This window comes from Panthera leo, chromosome E1 (assembly GCF_018350215.1).
Source record: "Panthera leo isolate Ple1 chromosome E1, P.leo_Ple1_pat1.1, whole genome shotgun sequence".
In the NCBI taxonomy this organism is placed as follows: domain Eukaryota; kingdom Metazoa; phylum Chordata; class Mammalia; order Carnivora; family Felidae; genus Panthera; species Panthera leo.
The window spans coordinates 10,706,773-10,725,381 of record NC_056692.1 but is presented as its reverse complement, the minus strand read 5'-3'; the positions used below and the strand labels follow the sequence as shown (position 1 = coordinate 10,725,381).

Here is an 18,609-nt window from a genome sequence, read left to right as displayed (position 1 = left end):
TTCCCTGGGAAATCAGCCAGGCTTGGGGTTTCTGGGAGCAGCTCTCCGCGGCTTTGCTCAGCCCAACGCACATGCATACACGTTTCCTTGTTGCACAGAACTTTCATAGCTTCTGTAATCTGGGACTCATTTAAAGTAGACCAGGCAGGCATTATCACTGCCCTGTCCATTTTATAGTCCAGAAAACCGCAGCTCAGAAAGGCAGAGCGATATGCCTGAGGTCACACGGCTGCTGAATCCCTTGCACCCAGGGTATTCCAAATCCCTGTGGCTTTGCACCCAGCCCTATCACGTGAATTCTTCTGCAGGCTTCTCAGTCTGCCCAGGTCCCTCTGGCCTCCCCTGGAATCCTCCAGGCTGCAGGCTCTCAACTCAAACCCATCTGTTTTTCTTCTGGGGAGGAAGGAAGGGGATCAGGACTCTAAAAATGGAGAGGAAAGCAAGGAGCAGAGCGACAGTCACCCTGAGCACCTGCCCCCGTTGCCCTCACGTGGCTCTGGCAGAGGTCTCATGATGGGTGCAACGTCGGGGTGACAAAACCCACATGACAGGTTGGAAGACTTAGGTCCGCAAAAAGGTGAAATGGCTTCATGAATGAAGGAGCTAGGATCTGAAGCCTGGCTTGCTGACTCCCAATGTCATGCCCTTGGCATTGGAGGGGGCCGTACCTAGAGAGCTGACCGTCATCTCAGTCTTGATTTGGACTTTTTGCCCGAAACGATTAGCCGATGCTCACAGAAGAGGATGATGCAGGACAGGAGTGATCAAGGGCAGGGCATGGTCCCCAGCACGATGATGTCGTCTATTTCCACCTCTTTGTATCAAAGACAGAAGCATTTTAGGAATACAAGCAGCAAATGGCTTGCTATTACACCTAAAATGTGGTTGGGAGGGAACTAGGTGAATAAAACTAAGATTTAAATGTGACTTTAACAAATATTTATTCAGATCTGAATTGATATCAGGAACTAATGGAGAAGTGCTCCGAATGGGGTAAGTATTGCCACAAGAGACTTGCTACATTCCCTTATTAGTGACTTGAACGGAGGCACGGGGGCTGGGGGTGGGGGGGACAGCCATTTATTGACCTGGGATAGACAAGGTATCACATAGAGGTCTTTGGTCACGAGCAAAAAAAAAATGGATCCTGGTTAACTAAAGAAAAAAGTGAAAGGACATTTTTAAAAAAGTGGAAGGAGGGGCGTTTGGGTGGCTCAGTCGGTTAAGCGTGGGACTTTGGCTCAGCTCAGGATCTCCCCACTCTGAGTTTGAGCCCCGCCTTGGGTTCTGTGCTGACAGTTCGGAGCCTGGAGCCTGCTTCAGATTCTGTCTCCCTCTCTCTCTGCCCTTCCCCCACTCACGCTCTCTCTCTCTCTCTCTCTCTCTCTCTCTCTCTCAAGAATAAATAAACATTAAAAAAAAAGTGGAAGGAATTGGAGTGGCTCAGCGGATCAAAGGCAAGGCTTGGAACGGCTGCCACCTAAAGCAGCTCCAGGATCTCAGAAGTGACAATTGACGGGCATGTTTCTGAGAACGACACTGCTCTAGGGTGGTCCCTGAAGGAAGGACAGACGCTGGGCAGTTAATCCAATGGAGGACCCCTCCAGGTGGCTAGGATGTTGGCTAATATCATCCAAATTCCCAGAGGTATTACCTGCAGCTGACAGGTGGGATCTGAGTGAACAAGAATTTTGCTACGGTTGACCTCAAATCTTACCTTTTTGTAAATTTTTGAAAATTTTTTTACTTTTTTATTTATTTTGAGAAAGAGAGAGAGGGGGAGGGAGAGTGCGGTGGGGGTGGGGTGGGTAGGGCGCAGAGAGAATCCCAAGCAGGCTCTGCTCTGCCAGCTCAGAGCCCAGCACGGGGCTCTATCCCACAAACCGTGAGATCATGACCTGAGCTGAAATCAAGAGTCAGATGCTCAACTGACTGAGCCACCCAGGCGTCCCTCAAATGTTACTTTCGGCTTGAGAACCCGATATAGGTTGGGGATACCTGACATCACAGTAACCTATAGACAAGACTCTGGAATTGCTCTTTGAGGGCCTTTATATAAGGAGCGTGGCACAGGAGTGCAAAGACCTATATGGCCAAGGACACACATTGCATGGAGCATCGTTTCTAGAAACAGAATGCAGGGATAATGTCCTCCATTTGCTGGAGACTGGTTACCTACACTAAGCCATCATGAATGAGGCAGTTCTTTTTATGTTTATATGGAAGAATCACCAAGATATATGCTGTTCGGTGAAAAGAGCCCAATGCAGTGCATAGAGGAAGCTATAAGTATAGAGGTTGGAGGGTGGTACAGATACATATAAGCCTATAAGTAGCTAGAGAATCCATATTGCACTATAACAGTAGTTGCCTCAAAGGAGGGGGACTGTATGTCTGGGGAGACAGCAAATGGGACACTTATTTTTCACTGCCTAGCCTGATATACTGTCTGAAAATTTTCTGTGCGTGTTAAAGACAAAACAAAACAAAACTTGTATGTGGCACTTGGCTGGCTCAGTCGGTGGACATGTGACTCGTGGTCTTGGGATTGTAAATTTGAACCTCACATTGGGTGTAGAGATTATTTAAATACAACTTTAAAATATAATAATAAATAAAGCTTTTTATTTGGACTAATTTATGGAAAAGTTGCAAAATATAGCACAGAGGGTTTCCCTATACCATTCACTCAGTTTCCCCCCAGTTACCATACGTTTCCATTGTCCATTTGTCAAAACTAACAAATTAACATTGGTGCCATACCATTAACTAAGTCACAGAAATTATGTGGATTTCACCGGTTTTCCACCAATCTCCCTTTTCTGTACTAGGATTCCATCCAGGACACCAGGTTGCATTGAGTTGTCTTGTCTTTTCAGTCTCCCTTAGTTGGTCACAGTTCACTACTAGTCTTTCTTGTGTTTCATGATCTTGACAGTTTTGAAGAGAACTGGTTAGGTATTTGTAAGATTTGTGCACATATATTTTTAGGATTATTTTTAAAGATATTTACTAAATACAAAAAAAAATAAGAAGAGAGAGAATCAGAGAAAAAGAAATATGGAAAGACGGGAAGGGAGAGAGAAAGAATGATTAAATGAAGCAAAGGAGAGAACAAGGATAAAAAGACTTTGGGGTTTCTCAAAAGAGAACGTTTCCTGAGACAACAGTGAATGTGGCCTTCAAGAAAACTATAATGATGCGACCTGACCTAACAGCTCTGATCACCTGGTTCCTGGGCTGGTCTGAACTGGAAGTGTTAAGAATCGTCTCTGTGATATTGCTGATGATCGTAGAGTCAAAAATCTTGAATAAAATATTAGGAAGTCAAACTCAACAATGCACTGAAAAGATCATACATCATGACCAAGTGAGATATATCATTTCAGGAATGCAAGGATGGTTTAATATCCACAAATCAATTACTGTATACAGCACATCAACAGAACAAAGGATAAGAATCATGTGAACATCTCCATAGATGAAGAAAAAGCATTTGACAAAATTCAGCAGCCATGTATGGTAAAAACTCTCAACAAAGTGAGTATACAGGAAACGTATCTCAACGCAATAAAGGCCATATGTGACAAACCCACAGTAATATCATACTCAATGGTGAAAAGCTGGAAGCTTTCCCTCAAAAATAAGGAATAAGACAAGGACGTCCACCCTCACCATATTTATTCACCATAGTATTAGAAGTCCTAGCCATAGCAATTAGGTAAGAAAAAGAAATAAAAGGCATCCAAATTTGTAGGGAAGTATGGGGTGCCTGGGTGGTTCAGTCAGTTGAGCCTCCGACTTCGGCTCAGGTCACGATCTCTCAGTTCGTGAGTCTGAGCCCCATATCAGGCTTGCTGCCCTCATCGCGGGGCCTGCTTTGGATCTTCTGTCCCCCTTGCTCTCTGTCCCTCCCCCGTGCATTCTCTGTCTCTCAAAGATAAAATAAAACATTAAAAATTTTTCAAATTTGTAGGGAAGTAAAACTCACTATTTGCAGAAAACATGGTATTATATATAGAAAACCCTAGAGAGGCACCTGAGTGGCTCAGTTGGTTGAGCATCATACTCTTGATTTTGGCTTAGGTCATGATATCACGGTTTGTGAGTTCAAGGCCCATGTCATGCTCTGTGCTGTCAGTGCGGAGCCTGCTTGGGATTCTCTCTCTCCCTCTCTCTGCCCCTCCCCTGCTCACATGCATGCATGTGCTTTCACTCTAAATAAATAAATAAATTAATTAATTAAAAAAATAACACTCTAGAGACTCCACCAAAAAACTATTAGCACCAATAAATGAATCCAGTAAAGTATCAGGATACAAAATTAGTATAGAGAAATCTGTTGTTTTTCTATACATTAATAATGAACTATCAGAAAGAGCAATTAAGAAAATAACTCCATTAACAATTGCATCAAAAGGGATAAAATACCTGGGAATAAATTTAACCAAGGAGGCGAAAGACCTGTGTTTTGAGAACTATAAGACAGTGATAGAAGAAACCAAAGACAAAACAAACAAATGGAAAGATATACTATGCTCATGGATTGGAAGAACTAATATTGTTAAAATGTCCATACTACCCAAAGCAATCTATGGATTCAATGCAATCCCTATCAAAATACCAATGACAGTTTTTTCCATAGGACTATAACAAAAATAAGTCACAGGAATGTAATGTACACCATAGGGAATACAGCCAATAATCTTGTAATAACTTTGTATGGTGGCAGATGGCAACTAGACCTACCCTGGTGAACATTTTGTAATGTATAAAGACATTGAATCATGGGTCTTGTATACCTGAAATGAATATAATAGTGTATGTCAATTATAATTCAATTAAAAATTTTTTTTCTCTCTGCTGTGACAAAGAGGGATCCTAGCAGCTCTAGGCTTCCCGAGTCATTGGTGCCCACAATCTCAGAAGCAGAGAGGGCTACTTTGTTGCTAATTTTAGGTAAAAATCCTGGAGAAAGCAGTTATTGGCTGAGCTTGGGTCACATGCCATCCCCGAACCAATCGTTGTGGCCAGGGAGATGCAACACTCTCATTGGCCAGCCAGGGATATACCTGCCCCTGGTCTGATAGTGAGGAGGGTTGCTCTCCACACCTGTGCAAGAAAACGTTTAAAAAAATGGACTGGCTTGTTTAGAATCTTCACTATAGGGAAAAAAGCCGAAAGATTAAAAGACAATAAGAAACAGAAATGTTGTGTCATAAGATCAGAAGCTATATTTAAATGGATGCTATGTTTTTATAGTTGCACATAATGCCCTAGAGAGGAAAACTGATGCAGGGTATTGAAACTTGTTTATGAGGTGTGATAAGGGCTTTGGAAGAAAGGCATTGTGTAATCCCAAGCAGAACGGTCAGTTTGTTCGTTGATTTAGTGACTAGTACAAGTATAAAAGCATGGAGCTATCAAAAATTTAAATGTAGGGGCGCCTGGGTGGCGCGGTCGGTTAAGCGTCCGACTTCAGCCAGGTCACGATCTCGCCGTCTGTGAGTTCGAGCCCCGCGTCGGGCTCTGGGCTGATGGCTCGGAGCCTGGAGCCTGTTTCCGATTCTGTGTCTCCCTCTCCCTCTGCCCCTCCCCCGTTCATGCTCTGTCTCTCTCTGTCCCAAAAATAAAAAAAATAAAAAAAATAAAAAAACGTTGAAAAAAAAAAATTTAAATGTAAACTGGAGGTGGGGTTGGTGACCATTATCGTTAGGAATCAGGGTACTGAGTGATGAAAACCCAAGTCAACCAGTTGAAGGAGGAACAGGTTGTTGCATACCACCCCAGTACCTTTTCGCCTTCCATAAATTCACCGCCCCCCACCCCCCCAGCTCCAGGGATGAGTCCTGATTGGTCTAAGCCAACCACCTCAATTCCTTGCCCCAAGTTCCCCACAGCTGGCTCGGGGATGAGCAGGCAATCCAAATTCTTTCAATCACAGCAAGCCGTGGATGGTTGGGAAAAAGAGATATTGTTTGCTTCTGGGTGTTGTGGCTACAGACGTGACACACGGATCTGCTACAACCAGTTTACGGCAAGTTGAGAAACCAGCCAAGGAAAATGATGACGTGTTTATGAGGCATATGGCTTATGTCAAAGAAATGGAGCCAGAACCTTGATCATACTGTACCTGAAGCCCTAGCTCTGGAAATTTTAATTAAACGAGCTAATTGATTCCAAATATTATTTAAGCCACTTTGAGTTTGGTTTTCTTTTTTCGTCCTTTTTTCTTGTCTTAAATGTTTATTTATTTATTTTTTATTTTTTTTAATTAAAAATTTTTTTAACGTTTATTTATTTTTGAGACAGAGAGAGACAGAGCATGAACGGGGGAGGGTCAGAGAGAGGGAGACACAGAATCGGAAACAGGCTCCAGGCTCTGAGCTGTCAGCACAGAGCCCGACGCGGGGCTCGAACTCACGGACCGCGAGATCATGACCTGAGCCCAAGTCGGCCGCTTAACCGACTGAGCCACCCAGGCGCCCCAATGTTTATTTATTTTTGAGAGAGAGGGAGAGAGAGAGAGAGTACAAGCAGAGGAGGGGCAGAGAGAGAGGGAGACACAGAATTTAAAGCAGGCTCCAGGCTTGAGCTGTCAGCACAGAGCCGGATGTGGGGCTTGAATCCACAGACCACGAGATCATGACCTGAGCCAAAGTTGGACGCTTAACCGACTGAGCCACCCAGGCGCCCACATCTCTGTGTTACTTTCATTCTCAGGCTGGTTCTCCTACTGTAGAGCTGCCCCAGCCTTACATCCCACTAGCTCAGCAACCTAATGGGAGGAGAAGCTTCCTGTCTCTCAACGGTTTCTGCGAAAATCCTGGCTTGAGTCTTGGCCGGTTCTGGGTCGTGCGCCCGCCCGTTTGGAACGAACCACTACGACCAGGAGAGATGCTCTGATAGGCTTAGCCTTTGTTATACACCCACCCCTGGGGCTGGAGGGAAGGGGCAATCTCTCCCCTCAGCGTATTCAAATTCCTATTTCAAGGAGATCAGCTTGGAAATCAGATAAGCCTCGGGGTTTCCAGTATTGTTGCCCTTTTAGCATTGTGATCGAGGACGGATAATTGAATCTCATCTATAAAGTGGGAATAAAGATGGTCTCAAACTCAGGGTTGTTATTAAGAGGAAATGAGATCATCCAAGCCAAGCATTGTTATTGTTATTATTACTATTTCCTAAGTCTACTACCTCCACTTCCTGGAAGCCTGTCTGATTACTTCCCCCCCCAGGAGCTAGAAGAAAATTTTCTCCCTGTGAGCTTTCACAGCCCTTTCTTTCACGATTCTCTATGTGTTATTACAGTTTCTGCTCATGTTCATGATTCCTTTCTGCCCTTTTCAACTTCCAGCCCCTAGAGGGGCTACAGTAGGTTCATCACTGTATCTTTTTTTTTTTAATTTTTTTTAACGTTTATTTATTTTTGAGACAGAGAGAGACAAAGCATGAACGGGGGAGGGGCAGAGAGAGAGGGAGACACAGAATCGGAAGCAGGCTCCAGGCTCTGAGCCGTCAGACCAGAGCCCGTCGCGGGGCTCGAACTCACGGACCGCGAGATCGTGACCTGAGCTGAAGTCGGACGCTCAACCGACTGAACCACCCAGGCGCCCCATCACTGTATCTTAATAAGAACCACTGCTAACACCCATCCAGGGCTTGTTAAAAAAACAAAATTCAACCAAGAAAACGTTGAAGATCTCATTGACTTTATTAAATGATTCATAAGTTGAGTAGCACCCCATCTAGCAAGAAGAAGGACTGCCTATAAAAAATGGAAACCTTTCATAGGAAGGAAGGTGAGCCAAGGAAGTTATGAACAAAAGAAAAGAAAGGATTGTTCTAGGCGAGACCACCTTTCCTTAGGGGAAAAACTGGAGGGTCTTATTATACAGGTTACTTCACCTTCCTTAGGTGGTGGTAGGGGTGGGTAGGGAGAGGGCCCACCTCATTGGTGCAATCCCATTGAGTGTGATGGATTATTCCCACTTCACAGTTCAGGAAACTGAGGCCTGGGGGGACCAGTGACATGGCCAAGGTCAAACAGCAAATCAGTGGATAAGAAGTTTGGTGTTTCCGGATCCCCAGCACAGGATTCTTTCTGCTGGACAAATGGTTTTGAATCTAAAGTTCAATCTTTGGTGAAGATCCCTGAGACCTCCTTCTGAACCTTTTACTAGGTGATTCTTTTTTTTTTTTTTTTAATTTTTAAAAAATTTTTAAATTTTTTTAAATTTTATTTTTGACAGAGAGAGAGAGACAGAGCATGAGCGGGAGAGGGGCAGAGAGAGACACACACACAGAATCCGAAACAGGCTCCAGGCTCTAAGCTGTCAGCACAGAGCCCGACGTGGGGCTCGAACTCACAGACTGGGAGATCATGACCTGAGCCGGGGTCAGACCTCAATGCTCAGCGCTCAACGCTCAACGGACTGAGCCACCCAGGCGCCCCTAGGTGATTCTTTTCACTCAGCATGCCCACCTTCCTTAACCCAAGACATCCCTGCCTGCTCTGCACAGCCATCTGTTTGTGCTTCTGAAACACCACTCAGACCAGCCCCAGTCACCGCCTCATTATGCATCTGGAACCAACTTCCAAATCTTAGTGAAAGTGGACTTTACCTCCATTTTGACTTCAAATATTCTAATGGAGTAAGTTCTTTCTGGCTTATCTCTTTTTTTTTTTTTTTTTTAATTTTTTTTTTTAAACGTTTATTTATTTTTGAGGCAGAGAGAGACAGAGCATGAACAGGGGAGGAGCAGAGAGAGAGGGAGACACAGAATCTGAAACAGGCTCCAGGCTCTGAGCTGTCAGCACATAGCCTGACGCGGGACTCGAACTCACGGACCGTGAGATCTTGACCTGAGCCGAAGTCTGACGCTTAACCGTCGAGCCACCCAGGCGCCCCTGGCTTATCTCTTAATTTAGGCAAAAGGCCCTTCGGGCAAAGCATCCCCTGAGGAACCAAAACTACCCCCTCAAGCAATAAGGACTGACCTGAGCCAGCCAGACCCCGCCCGCAGGTGACTGACTCCAAGGTGACCGTGGGCCTGACCTTTACTGCCCACCTGCAGGTCCCCACCGATCTCTGTCCCATATTTGCCTAATGTAAACCTGGAAGTATTTTCAGCACTTTGGAGACTGTCTTTGGAGACTGTCTTTGAGTCCACTGTCTTCCCCGGGGCTGGCCTCACTGCAGTAAATCCTTTTCTGATTTCACCTCTCCTTCTCTCTCTCTGTCTTTGGATTTTGTCAGCAGTGAGCGGCGGAACCTGGTCTGTTTGGGACCCCTGGAGTCAGGTGCTCTTGTACGCCTGAGCCCCGGCTACACTAGGAAGGGCTGATGAAGATGTCTGCGCCAGCCCTGTGCCCTGGGACTGCTTTGGGCGTGGGCACAGGGTCTGGCTTGTCCCTCAGCCTCCTCTGCAAGACTGCTTACATGCTCTGGACCAGAGCGTGGGTGTGAATCCCAGCACTGCTGTGTGCTGCCTCTGTCTCCTCATCTGCAAAATGGGGATAGGACTGCTGACCTTAAGTGCTCATCGTGAGGGTGAATTGAGAGAGGGACCATGAAAGAAGGTGCTATATTTCAAAGCAGTGCAGGAAGGAGAAATCACTTGAAGGAATGCAGGAATGTCCCCTCTGACCCTGCACATGGGTGGGGGTTTGGGGCCTCAGGAGGCCCTCCCCCACCCCCCAGCCTGGCTCAATCTCCAACTTACTTTCTGGGCTGTACTTAGCTCATCGTATCTTTTTTTTTTTTTTTTAAGTTTGTTTGTTTGTTTATCTAAATAATCTCTGCACCCAACGTGGCACTCGAACTCAGGACTCCGAGATCAAGAGTTGTAGGCTTCTCTGACTGAGCCAGCCAGGTGCCCCATCGTGATCTTTCTGTCTGTATCAATTTCTCTTTCCAAAACTTGCGTCTTATCTCTGTGGCGACACGCTAGTTGGGTGGGGAAGGGAATGGGTCCCATGTGCAGAAAAACTGGCCTGGATGACCAAGCCCTGGCATCTCTCCAAACCTCTGATTCTTGTCTGTAAAATGTGGACAGTAAGACCGCTCACCTTGTGAGGCTCTGGTGAGGTTTCAGGCCAGCGCTGTTCAACGTGGTAGCATCCAGCCACATGTGGCTGTTTAAATTCATTAATTAAAATAAGTAAATAAATTCAGTAATTAAAGTTAAATAAGGTCTTAAAAACTCAGCTCCTTGCTCAGACTAACTGCATCTCACGTGCTTACATGTGGATGGCACGGTTAGAGAACATTTCGATCATTGCAGAAAGTTCTCTCGGGCAGCACTGGTTCAGACAATCTAACGCACTCCAGCCTGCACTGAGCACCCACAGTGTATTGGCATAATTCATCTGAGGTTGCAAATCCTAGTGAAAGTGAACTTTACCTCCATTTTGACCTCAAATATTCTAATGGATTAAGTTCTTTGAGGGCAGGGGCCATGATTCATGTAAAGCTCTGCTCTCCCACAAGGCCCAGGAAGGCCCCGCCAAGAGTGAGCTGCAGTTTACAGGAGTGTTGAACTGGTTGAGGACCCTCTCCAGGAGGGGGAGTGGGCCAAGTTCAAAACACAGGTTCCTGCCACAAGGTTTAATTCACTCTCCTGGTGCAGAAAGGACACTGAGCAGCGGAGGGGGCTGCAAACCATGGGGAGGAGTTTCTAGCATCTAGAATTACCAGTGTTGGACTTTTCAAAGGAAAAATGACCGGGTGGGTTTACCAATGTGTTAGTTTCTCTCTCCGTCTTCCTTGTTGCTCTCCTCCCCTCTCCCTCTCCTCCCTCCCTCCCCTATCTTTTCTTTCCTTCCTTCTCTTTCAGTCTCTCTTTTCCCCTTTCCTTTCACTCTTCTATTTTCCCTGAGAAGGGAAGTGTAGATCCCAACTTGTAAGAACAGAAGGGATGTCTTTATCCAACTGGTTTCTTCATAGGGAGGAGGAATATAAGGCTCAAAGAAGTGCAGTGACTTTTGCCTAAGGTATCTTAGGAGAGCAGAATGGGACCCTGAAAACGGAGTTTGGCATAGTGTTGTCACCTGGGCCTCCTGGGAACAGGGATGGTGCTGTCCACAACCCAGCAAACCCTGAACCATACCCCATACTCTGCGGTGAGGGGTTTCTGCTCACCCCACCCTGTCTGGAGTAGGTTAATGCCGTGAGGTCCCAGGAACCTCTGCAGGGTCTGCCTCTTCTCCAGCTTTGTCTTTGTCTCCCTTTGAGCCTTGCACAGAGCTTGGCACATAGCAGGTGCCTCATGGGCACTGGTTGAACCACATGGAAGGAGCGGTTCCGGCTGCTCTTTTGAGAGTTCCAGGCCGTGTGAAGGGGTGAGTCTGTGAATTCCTCATGTGAGGATGACGGTGAGCCAAGGGATCCACCTTCTAGATAGATCCCTTTGGCAGTCTAGCCAAGGCGATGCACCCCTCTCTCGGAATGATGTTTGAGTGTGTTTTATTGAAGTATTAACACACATACGGAAAAGTGCACACGTCTAACGTGTACATCGGTAAATTTTCACAAAGTGAACGCACTTGTGACCCTAGCACCAAGCTCAAGAAACCGAAAGTGACCGGTGCCCCAGCAGCCCCTGGCGCCCTCCAGGCTCCACCTCCTGAGAGAAGCCCCTACAGGAACAATGTTTTCAAGTGCATACTGCGAGGGCAAGAACGGAATTTCACGTCCGATGAGGGCTCGGGGTGCGTGCTTGAGGCTGGTGAGATGCTTGTGGAGTATGGGGTGTGGGCGGACTGGGTGGGGGGCGGATCTCAGGGAAGGTTGCCGAGCGCGTGGGTTCGGGTATGAGTTCGCCAGGGCTTGTAGGCGGTTGGGGGGGTCGTCGAGACGCGTGTGTGGGACTTGGGGGGAGGTCTGGGGGATTCGGGCGTAAGCCCCCGGCGCCGCAGGAGGGCCGGGCGTTCCGCTAGGGGTCGCGGGTCTGTGGGTGGGTGGGGGGAGGTCGCGGAGGCGGGGCCTCGGGGCGGGGGCGGGGCCTCGGGGCGGGGCCGGCGGGCGCGCGCACGCAGCCGGCGCGCCCCCTCCCGGCCGCCATGTTGGCTGGTGTGTGGGTGTCAAACGGAGCTAGACGCGGCGGCGGCTGCGGCGGCGGCTCCGCAGGCTCCGGTCGCTCCCGCCTCCTCAGCGCTGGCGGCGGCCGCAGCCGCGCACCCGGGCGGGCTCGGAGGAGCGGAGGTGAGCGGGGCCCACGCGCCTCGGGGGGCGGGAGCGGGGCCCCAGGGCGCGGACCCTCCCCTCCCTGGGGCGCGGACGCCCTCGCAGAGCAGCTCCCCTCCAGCCCGCCCCCCAGAGCATGCACCCCAGCTGCCCCAGCTGGGTCCCTGCCTCGCGTGGGACCCTTTTCTTTCCAGCCAGGCCCGTCCCCACGGGCTGGGGCATGGCCCCCCTCCCCACCTGGATCCCTCTTTCCGCTGCAAAGACCCCCACCTCCCCCCACCCCGTTTCCCTATCGGGGAGCTTTTGCTTTTATATTCTCTGAGTCTGAGGCTCCTCTTACTCCCACCCCAGATCTGGGAGCCCTCTCCGGGCCCCCATCCTCTTGCCTTTCGGCTTGGAACCACCCCGCCCCTCCTCCCCAGATCACTTTCCTCCCCACCTCGGGCCAGGCACCCCTTTCCTCCCTCCCGCCCCCGTGCACAGCCCAGCCCCCCGTTTCCTCCAGGAATCGGGGGAGGGGTCCCCGCTGTCCGGGATCCCATCCCGTCGCCCCTCTCCTTCGGGCTGGAGCGGGGCCCCTTTCCCTCCCCAGGGACCAGGTTCTCCCTCCCCACCCCCGACCCCCACAGCACAGCGGGGACGGGGGCGGCAGAGCCGGGCTCCAGCTGCCTTTTGTTCCGCGTGGGATGGCAGAGACCCCGCCCGGCGGTCCCGTTCGGCTGATCCGGGTGGGTTTATGGGTGCGTGGGGGCCGGCCTCTTCAAGGAGACCCTCTCTCTGCCCGTGGGGCGGCTCCCCCTGAGCAGAGCGTGTTGGGAGAGGCTGGCCCTTCCTAGAGGAGTCTGTGCCAACAGGTTTTTGTTTGCGACCTGAAGTTGGCCCAGTGGCTTTGCGGGGGGGCGGGGGAGAGTGGGGACAGCTTGTTGTCCCCTGAAACCCCAGAAGGGGCCTGTGAAAGCCCATTCCTCCGCCCTGGGACATCGGCCGGGGGTCCCTTCGCTGTTTCGTCCTGGGGATGCATCTGAAATCTGTGCTTTAAGGGAGGACCGGGCCTGACCATCATTGGGGTTCAGATGGGGGAAACTGAGGTCCAGAGATGTAGTGATTTGCTCAAGGTCATGCACTGGTACCGTGTCACCGCCAGAACTAGAAGGTTGGTCTCCGGGGCTTGCTTTCCAGGACATTTTAGAATTTTTTTTTTTTTTTTTTTTAGAGAGATGTTCAGGATATTATCCCCCTCCCCCTCCCCCTTTTATTTTTAACATTCACACGAGATAACAGGCAGGAAAAGATGTGAAGTATGAGTTCTTGCTTTCCACCTCCAGAAAATGCCCTGTGAAAGAAGAGATTGCAACAGGAGGTTAAAGGGATAGAAAAAGGTGAATTTTAATTACTCTCTCCCCCCCCCCCCCCAATTACGTAAGATAATGAAGATTTGGCCGAAAACACGTACATCTTGTAGCTCTAGATACCAGATGATAGGTGCTGGCAATAGCAGATACTGAGTCCTGCACAGCAGTGATTGAGTTTGCGCTGATAATTAAGTTTTCGTCTGTATTTAAATGAACATCGGGAGGGACTACAGTTTGTTTCCGAATTGTTCTTGTGCCAGTGAGTGTATTTGGGGTAAGTGATGGTGTTGGGGAAGCCATCAAGATCTGATCTTTTATGTATCTTGTATTTTCCCTTTCATATTTTAAAGCTTACTAGTTTCTTTAGTTCTCATATTCGGTTAGTCATGTTACCCGTCGCACTGGGCTTTTCTTTTGTAAGCGCTGAATGAGATACCGGCTAGTAGAGTTGGGTAGAGTGCAGATCGTTTCCCACGAGGTCCTGGAACAGGAGCAAGTTTGGATTGTCCTGTGGGATGTACTGATCTCTCCTGGTTTCCACAGGCTTTTTGCCTCCTTGAACCTTGAGTCTGGCAGATGGGGAGTTCGGTGGAGAACTCTTCTCCCAGCAAGATGTGCTGTACCAAACACCGTGGTGCGTGTGAAGAAAGGTAAAACTTTCAAATGAGGATACTTCGTTTGGTACATGCAGCCTTAGAAATGACCCATCCCTTGTAAAAAAGGCTTTGTAGAAATACAGTGGATGCCGGGGCGCCTGGGTGGCTCAGTCGGTTAAGCGGCCGACTTCGGCTCAGGTCATGATCTCTCGGTCCGTGAGTTCGAGCCCCGCGTCGGGCTCTGTGCTGACAGCTCAGAGCCTGGAGCCTGTTTCGGATTCTGTGTCTCCCTCTCTCTGACCCTCCCCCATTCATGCTCAGTCTCTCTCTGTCTCAAAAATAAATAAACGTTAAAAAAAAAAATTAAAAAAAAAATTACTTGGGACATGAGTAGTTTAAAAAAAAAAAAAAAAAAAAAAGAAATACAGTGGATGCCTCTTCATGTAACTGCCTTCCATGATAAGGTGTGGATTGCCTGAGACTTGGCATTCTGATAGGAGTCCTGCAAAAGTAGATGCGTTTTTAGGGCTTTGATTTGTTGTAATGGCTGGGCTCTTGCTGAACTTAAAGAGTGGGATTTTTATTCATTTCTTTTTGAAGATTTCATTAGGAAGAGGGCAACTTCCAGTTCTTTGTGGACTAAAGTGCCAAGAAATTTTCATGCAGGAATTGTCCTTTTCATCCTCTTGGGAAGCGCATTAAAGTTGTTAAAGCTTCTTGGCAGTTGGTCTTACTGTTGTTCCCCAGAACCTTCCTGTCAGAGCGATGGGGCCTGGATGACTGCGGTGGTCGTCGCTTTATGGCATGAGTACCTGGTGACCCTGAGCCTTGGAGAAATGACAGGGCTTGCGTTTGGGGAACTTGAGGTGGGGGAGGATATGAGGAATTTTCTAGTTCTCCTCCCCTGTTTGTCTGCTGGGCTTTCTATTCATGTGTTCAGTTTAAACAGCCCGCTTCTGTCAGGCCTTTGCCGGCCACCTCCACCAGTGTTTGGGTCCCTCAAACCCTTCTCTTCAAGCCTCACCACCCCCAACAGCCTTTTGGGGCACTTAGTCGTGTTGTCTCAGTATCGGGCTTTTGCGGCACTGTGACATCTTTGAGGCCAGCGACCGCCCTCCCTGTCTTTGCTTACTTCTCCAGTACCCAGCTCAGGCTCTGACACATGGTAGGTGCTCAGAACAGGTCTAGGATGTGAATAACTCATGGGGGCAGAGGAACAAACTTTGATTGGTCCCCTGCTACAGGCTCCACTATTTCGCCTTGCTCTTGCAAAAACCACTACTGTTGGTCCCACAGTCATCTGTCATATGGGTGTGTCACGTCACATGGCACATGGGCGTGTTCAGCCACATGCGTGTTATCCCCCACCTGCAGTTGTGAGAACTGAGACCCAGGTGCTGAAGTCATGTGCTCAAGGCCACACAGCCACTAAGTGATGGGGCTGGGATTCCAGCGGGTTTGTTGGGGTTCCAAAATATTCTTATGCCTTTTACCTCACTGGAGAAACCAAGTCTCAGAGAGACGAAGAGACTTGTATGAAGCCCTCCTGCAAGTTGGCAAGGGACTGAGTGATGTCACTAAGGTCGTCGAGGGTGGGAGAGAGCACATTTTGTTTGGCCTTGTGAAACGACTATGGCCATCCGTTGAGTTTTTGAACATTGACAAGCTTTCTGATAACTTCGTCAATGGTATTTTCCTTGGTCTGAAGGGGTCTAAAAATAGAAACTTGGGAAAACAGATACAGTGAAATAAGTGTACGTGCCGTTGAGTGAGTGTGTCCCGTCCATCTATGGACTTGTTTGGTTCCATCAATTGTACTGTCAGATGGTTAAGTTTTTCATGTCTTGAAATGCAAAGTTGTTTCAGCAGACTTTTTTTTTTTAATGTCATTTCATTTTGTCTTCACATCGACCTATGACACAGGGATCACCACCCATCTGTGAGTGGAAGAATGGAGGCCCAGAGATGTTAGGTAACCTATAAGGAATTCACACAGCCAGCAGCCAAACCAGGGTCTGTGTGATTCCCAAACCTGGGTGCCTCGTACTCCACCAGCTCCTGTATAAAGCCCCTCAGTGTTATGTGTGCTCATTTAATTTATTATAGAGGATAAACCTGTGATCTGAAAATCACCACCGAGTTTCTGTAGAAAGTTGGAAATTGTGAATGAGATTTCTTTTTCCTGACCTTAGGATCAATGAAACCACTGTAAGTTGAATGTCAAGAGTTTAATGAACCAATTGAACTGACGGACGCTAGATTTAGGGTTAGATTAAAAAAAAAGAAAGAGAAAGAAAGAAAGAAAGAAAGAAAGAAAGAAAGAAAGAGGCTTGCCTCCTTTGAACCAGATCTGCAACATTGTTAAAATGTTCCGTGTCCATGCATCGGATTCTTTGTGGTGACTCATTCCCAGCATCCCCAGGTACTGGAACCTGCTTTGTGCCTGGGCCCAGAAAAGCCTTCCTGTGGGTGTCAAGGTTGCACTCTCAAGCGTTCTGGAGACAGAACAGGTAACTTCTCTTTCTGTTCAAAGCAGTGCCAGGAAGTGGGTGCACAGAGGGCTGTGCAGAGGACTCCCCCGCTCCGCCTTCCCTTCGTGGCAACCCCGCTGATAAATGGAGCAGGGAGAAGCAGGCTCGTCCTGAGGGATGGCCGACCATCTAGGGCTGATGCATGATGTGGGTTTAAAAGCATCTATAATTAATCAGTTCTGAGTGCAGGCTCCATCCTTCCTCTTTCCCACCCCTCATAAGCTAATGTCATCGTCTCATCCTGGTGGCTCAGTAGCCGAGAGCACCGCATGGTCCAGACAGTTTGGCTACAAAGTCCGTGTGAGAAATAGCTGTGGAATCAGACGTGGGTACAAATTGGTCTCCTGGCTGGGTAGCGTTGAGCGCTGTACTCACGGAGCTTCATCTTCTGTATCTCTGAAGTGGGGCTAATAGTAACCACCTTGCAGAACAGACTAGTGCTTCTCAGACTCCAGGCGTGCATTGGCATCACCCCGTGGCCCATTAGACACGTTGCCGGGCTCCGCCCCAGAGTGTCTGAGTCAGTAGGTCTGAGGTGAGGCCTGAGACGGTGCGTTTTCAGCCAGTTTCCAGGTGTTCCTGATGCTCCTGGTCCAGGAACCAGGTTCGGGAACCCTGGCCCAGAGGACCGAATAAAGAAGGCGTGTGAAGGTGTCAGCACTGGGCGACTGTGCCGAGGGCGCTCATACACAGCAGTGGTTTTCTGCCTCTGAAATGCTTCTGGAATGCTCGGAAGGTGATGGCAATGACACTTGGGAAGGGACTTTGGTGTGTCAGATGTTTTCGCTTCCTTCTTATGTGATGATAACTTGGACCGTGGTCACAGGCGTCATCACTATGGGAGTTAGTTGGGGTGTTTTCCTTAATGAAGGGAATGTAAGACATCAGTGCCCTTCAAAGAGGCGCTAAATCTAGGATTCTGTTAGAAAAGCCGGTTCATCATTCCCACACATCAAACAAGATGTTCACGGTCAAGGCTTTTTAGAAATGCAGCTGAGAAAGGGCAGGGCACCAGACAGACTCCCACGGGGCCATTAGGGATGGCCACTGGTGTTAATGGAAGTCACTCCTCCTCCTTCCCCATGGTTCAGATTGATTTAATATTCTTTGGTGTTTAGGGTTTGGGGGGAAAAATTCATTTTCCACCAATAGTAATTACCGTCTTGTCCATCAAAACCAAACACGGTCTGTGTGAGTGTGTGTGTATGAGAGAGAGAGAGAGCCCTGATGGTTTTCTGATGTCTCCTGTGTGCCAGGCCCTATGCTACGCCATCTACGCACAATATTTAATTTCATTCTGTTCCTCCAAGGCCTGTCACGATTTCCCTTTTTTGCATATGCAAAAACTAAGGCTCAGAGGGGTTCAGCACCCTGCCCCAGGCCACACAGCCAGTAAGTACCCCACCTAGTTTTTGCTGCCACCTGTGTCAGATTCAAAACCACATATTTTCACTGCCTCACTCTGTAGCCGTGCCAGGTGCTTCCATTGCTTTGCTAAACCCTCCTAGCAACCCTGGGAAGTACACGTTTCACAGATGAGTAGACCAGCTTGGGGAGGGGGGGGGGGGTCAGGCTGGTTCTGTGTACCCACCCAGTCCCATACCTGTCTGGTTTTGGAGCCTCATGAAGCTGTTTCTGTGGCAAGACCTCACCTCCCTGTCCAGGGCCACAGAAGTAAATTCTAAGACGTACATCTGCCTGGATGCTTACAGCGGGGGCCTGGGAGGACCCCAGCTGGGTTGGCTGGGAGGAAGTCTGTGTGGGCTGGTAAAGGTTTTTGTGTTTGCAAAACTGTGTTAAAATAATTGCCCAAATTGCTCTGAGGAAAGGGCTCATTTCTTTTTTACTCTGTAATCCTGAAGCTCTGCACATTGGTTCTGTAAACATGACACATGAGAATTAAGGACTCAAAAAAAAAAAATCCTCTGGTTAATGCTGTTGT

General features: G+C 48.4%; 1 protein-coding gene across 4 annotated transcripts in view; it reads left to right on the top strand.

Moving 5' to 3' along the window:
- Positions 1-12,068: 12,068 nt before the first annotated feature.
- Positions 12,069-18,609, top strand: part of EPN2 (epsin 2) — an 86,849-nt gene continuing 80,308 nt past the window's right edge. For 2 of the 4 annotated variants that reach the window (XM_042914454.1, XM_042914450.1), the window contains exon 1: positions 12,069-12,206. The gene's annotated coding sequence lies outside the window, so the exon portion shown is untranslated. Of the gene's footprint in view, positions 12,207-13,874; positions 14,191-18,609 lie in introns of those variants that run through there. The other 2 variants (XM_042914452.1, XM_042914451.1) reach the window with 2 other exon arrangements.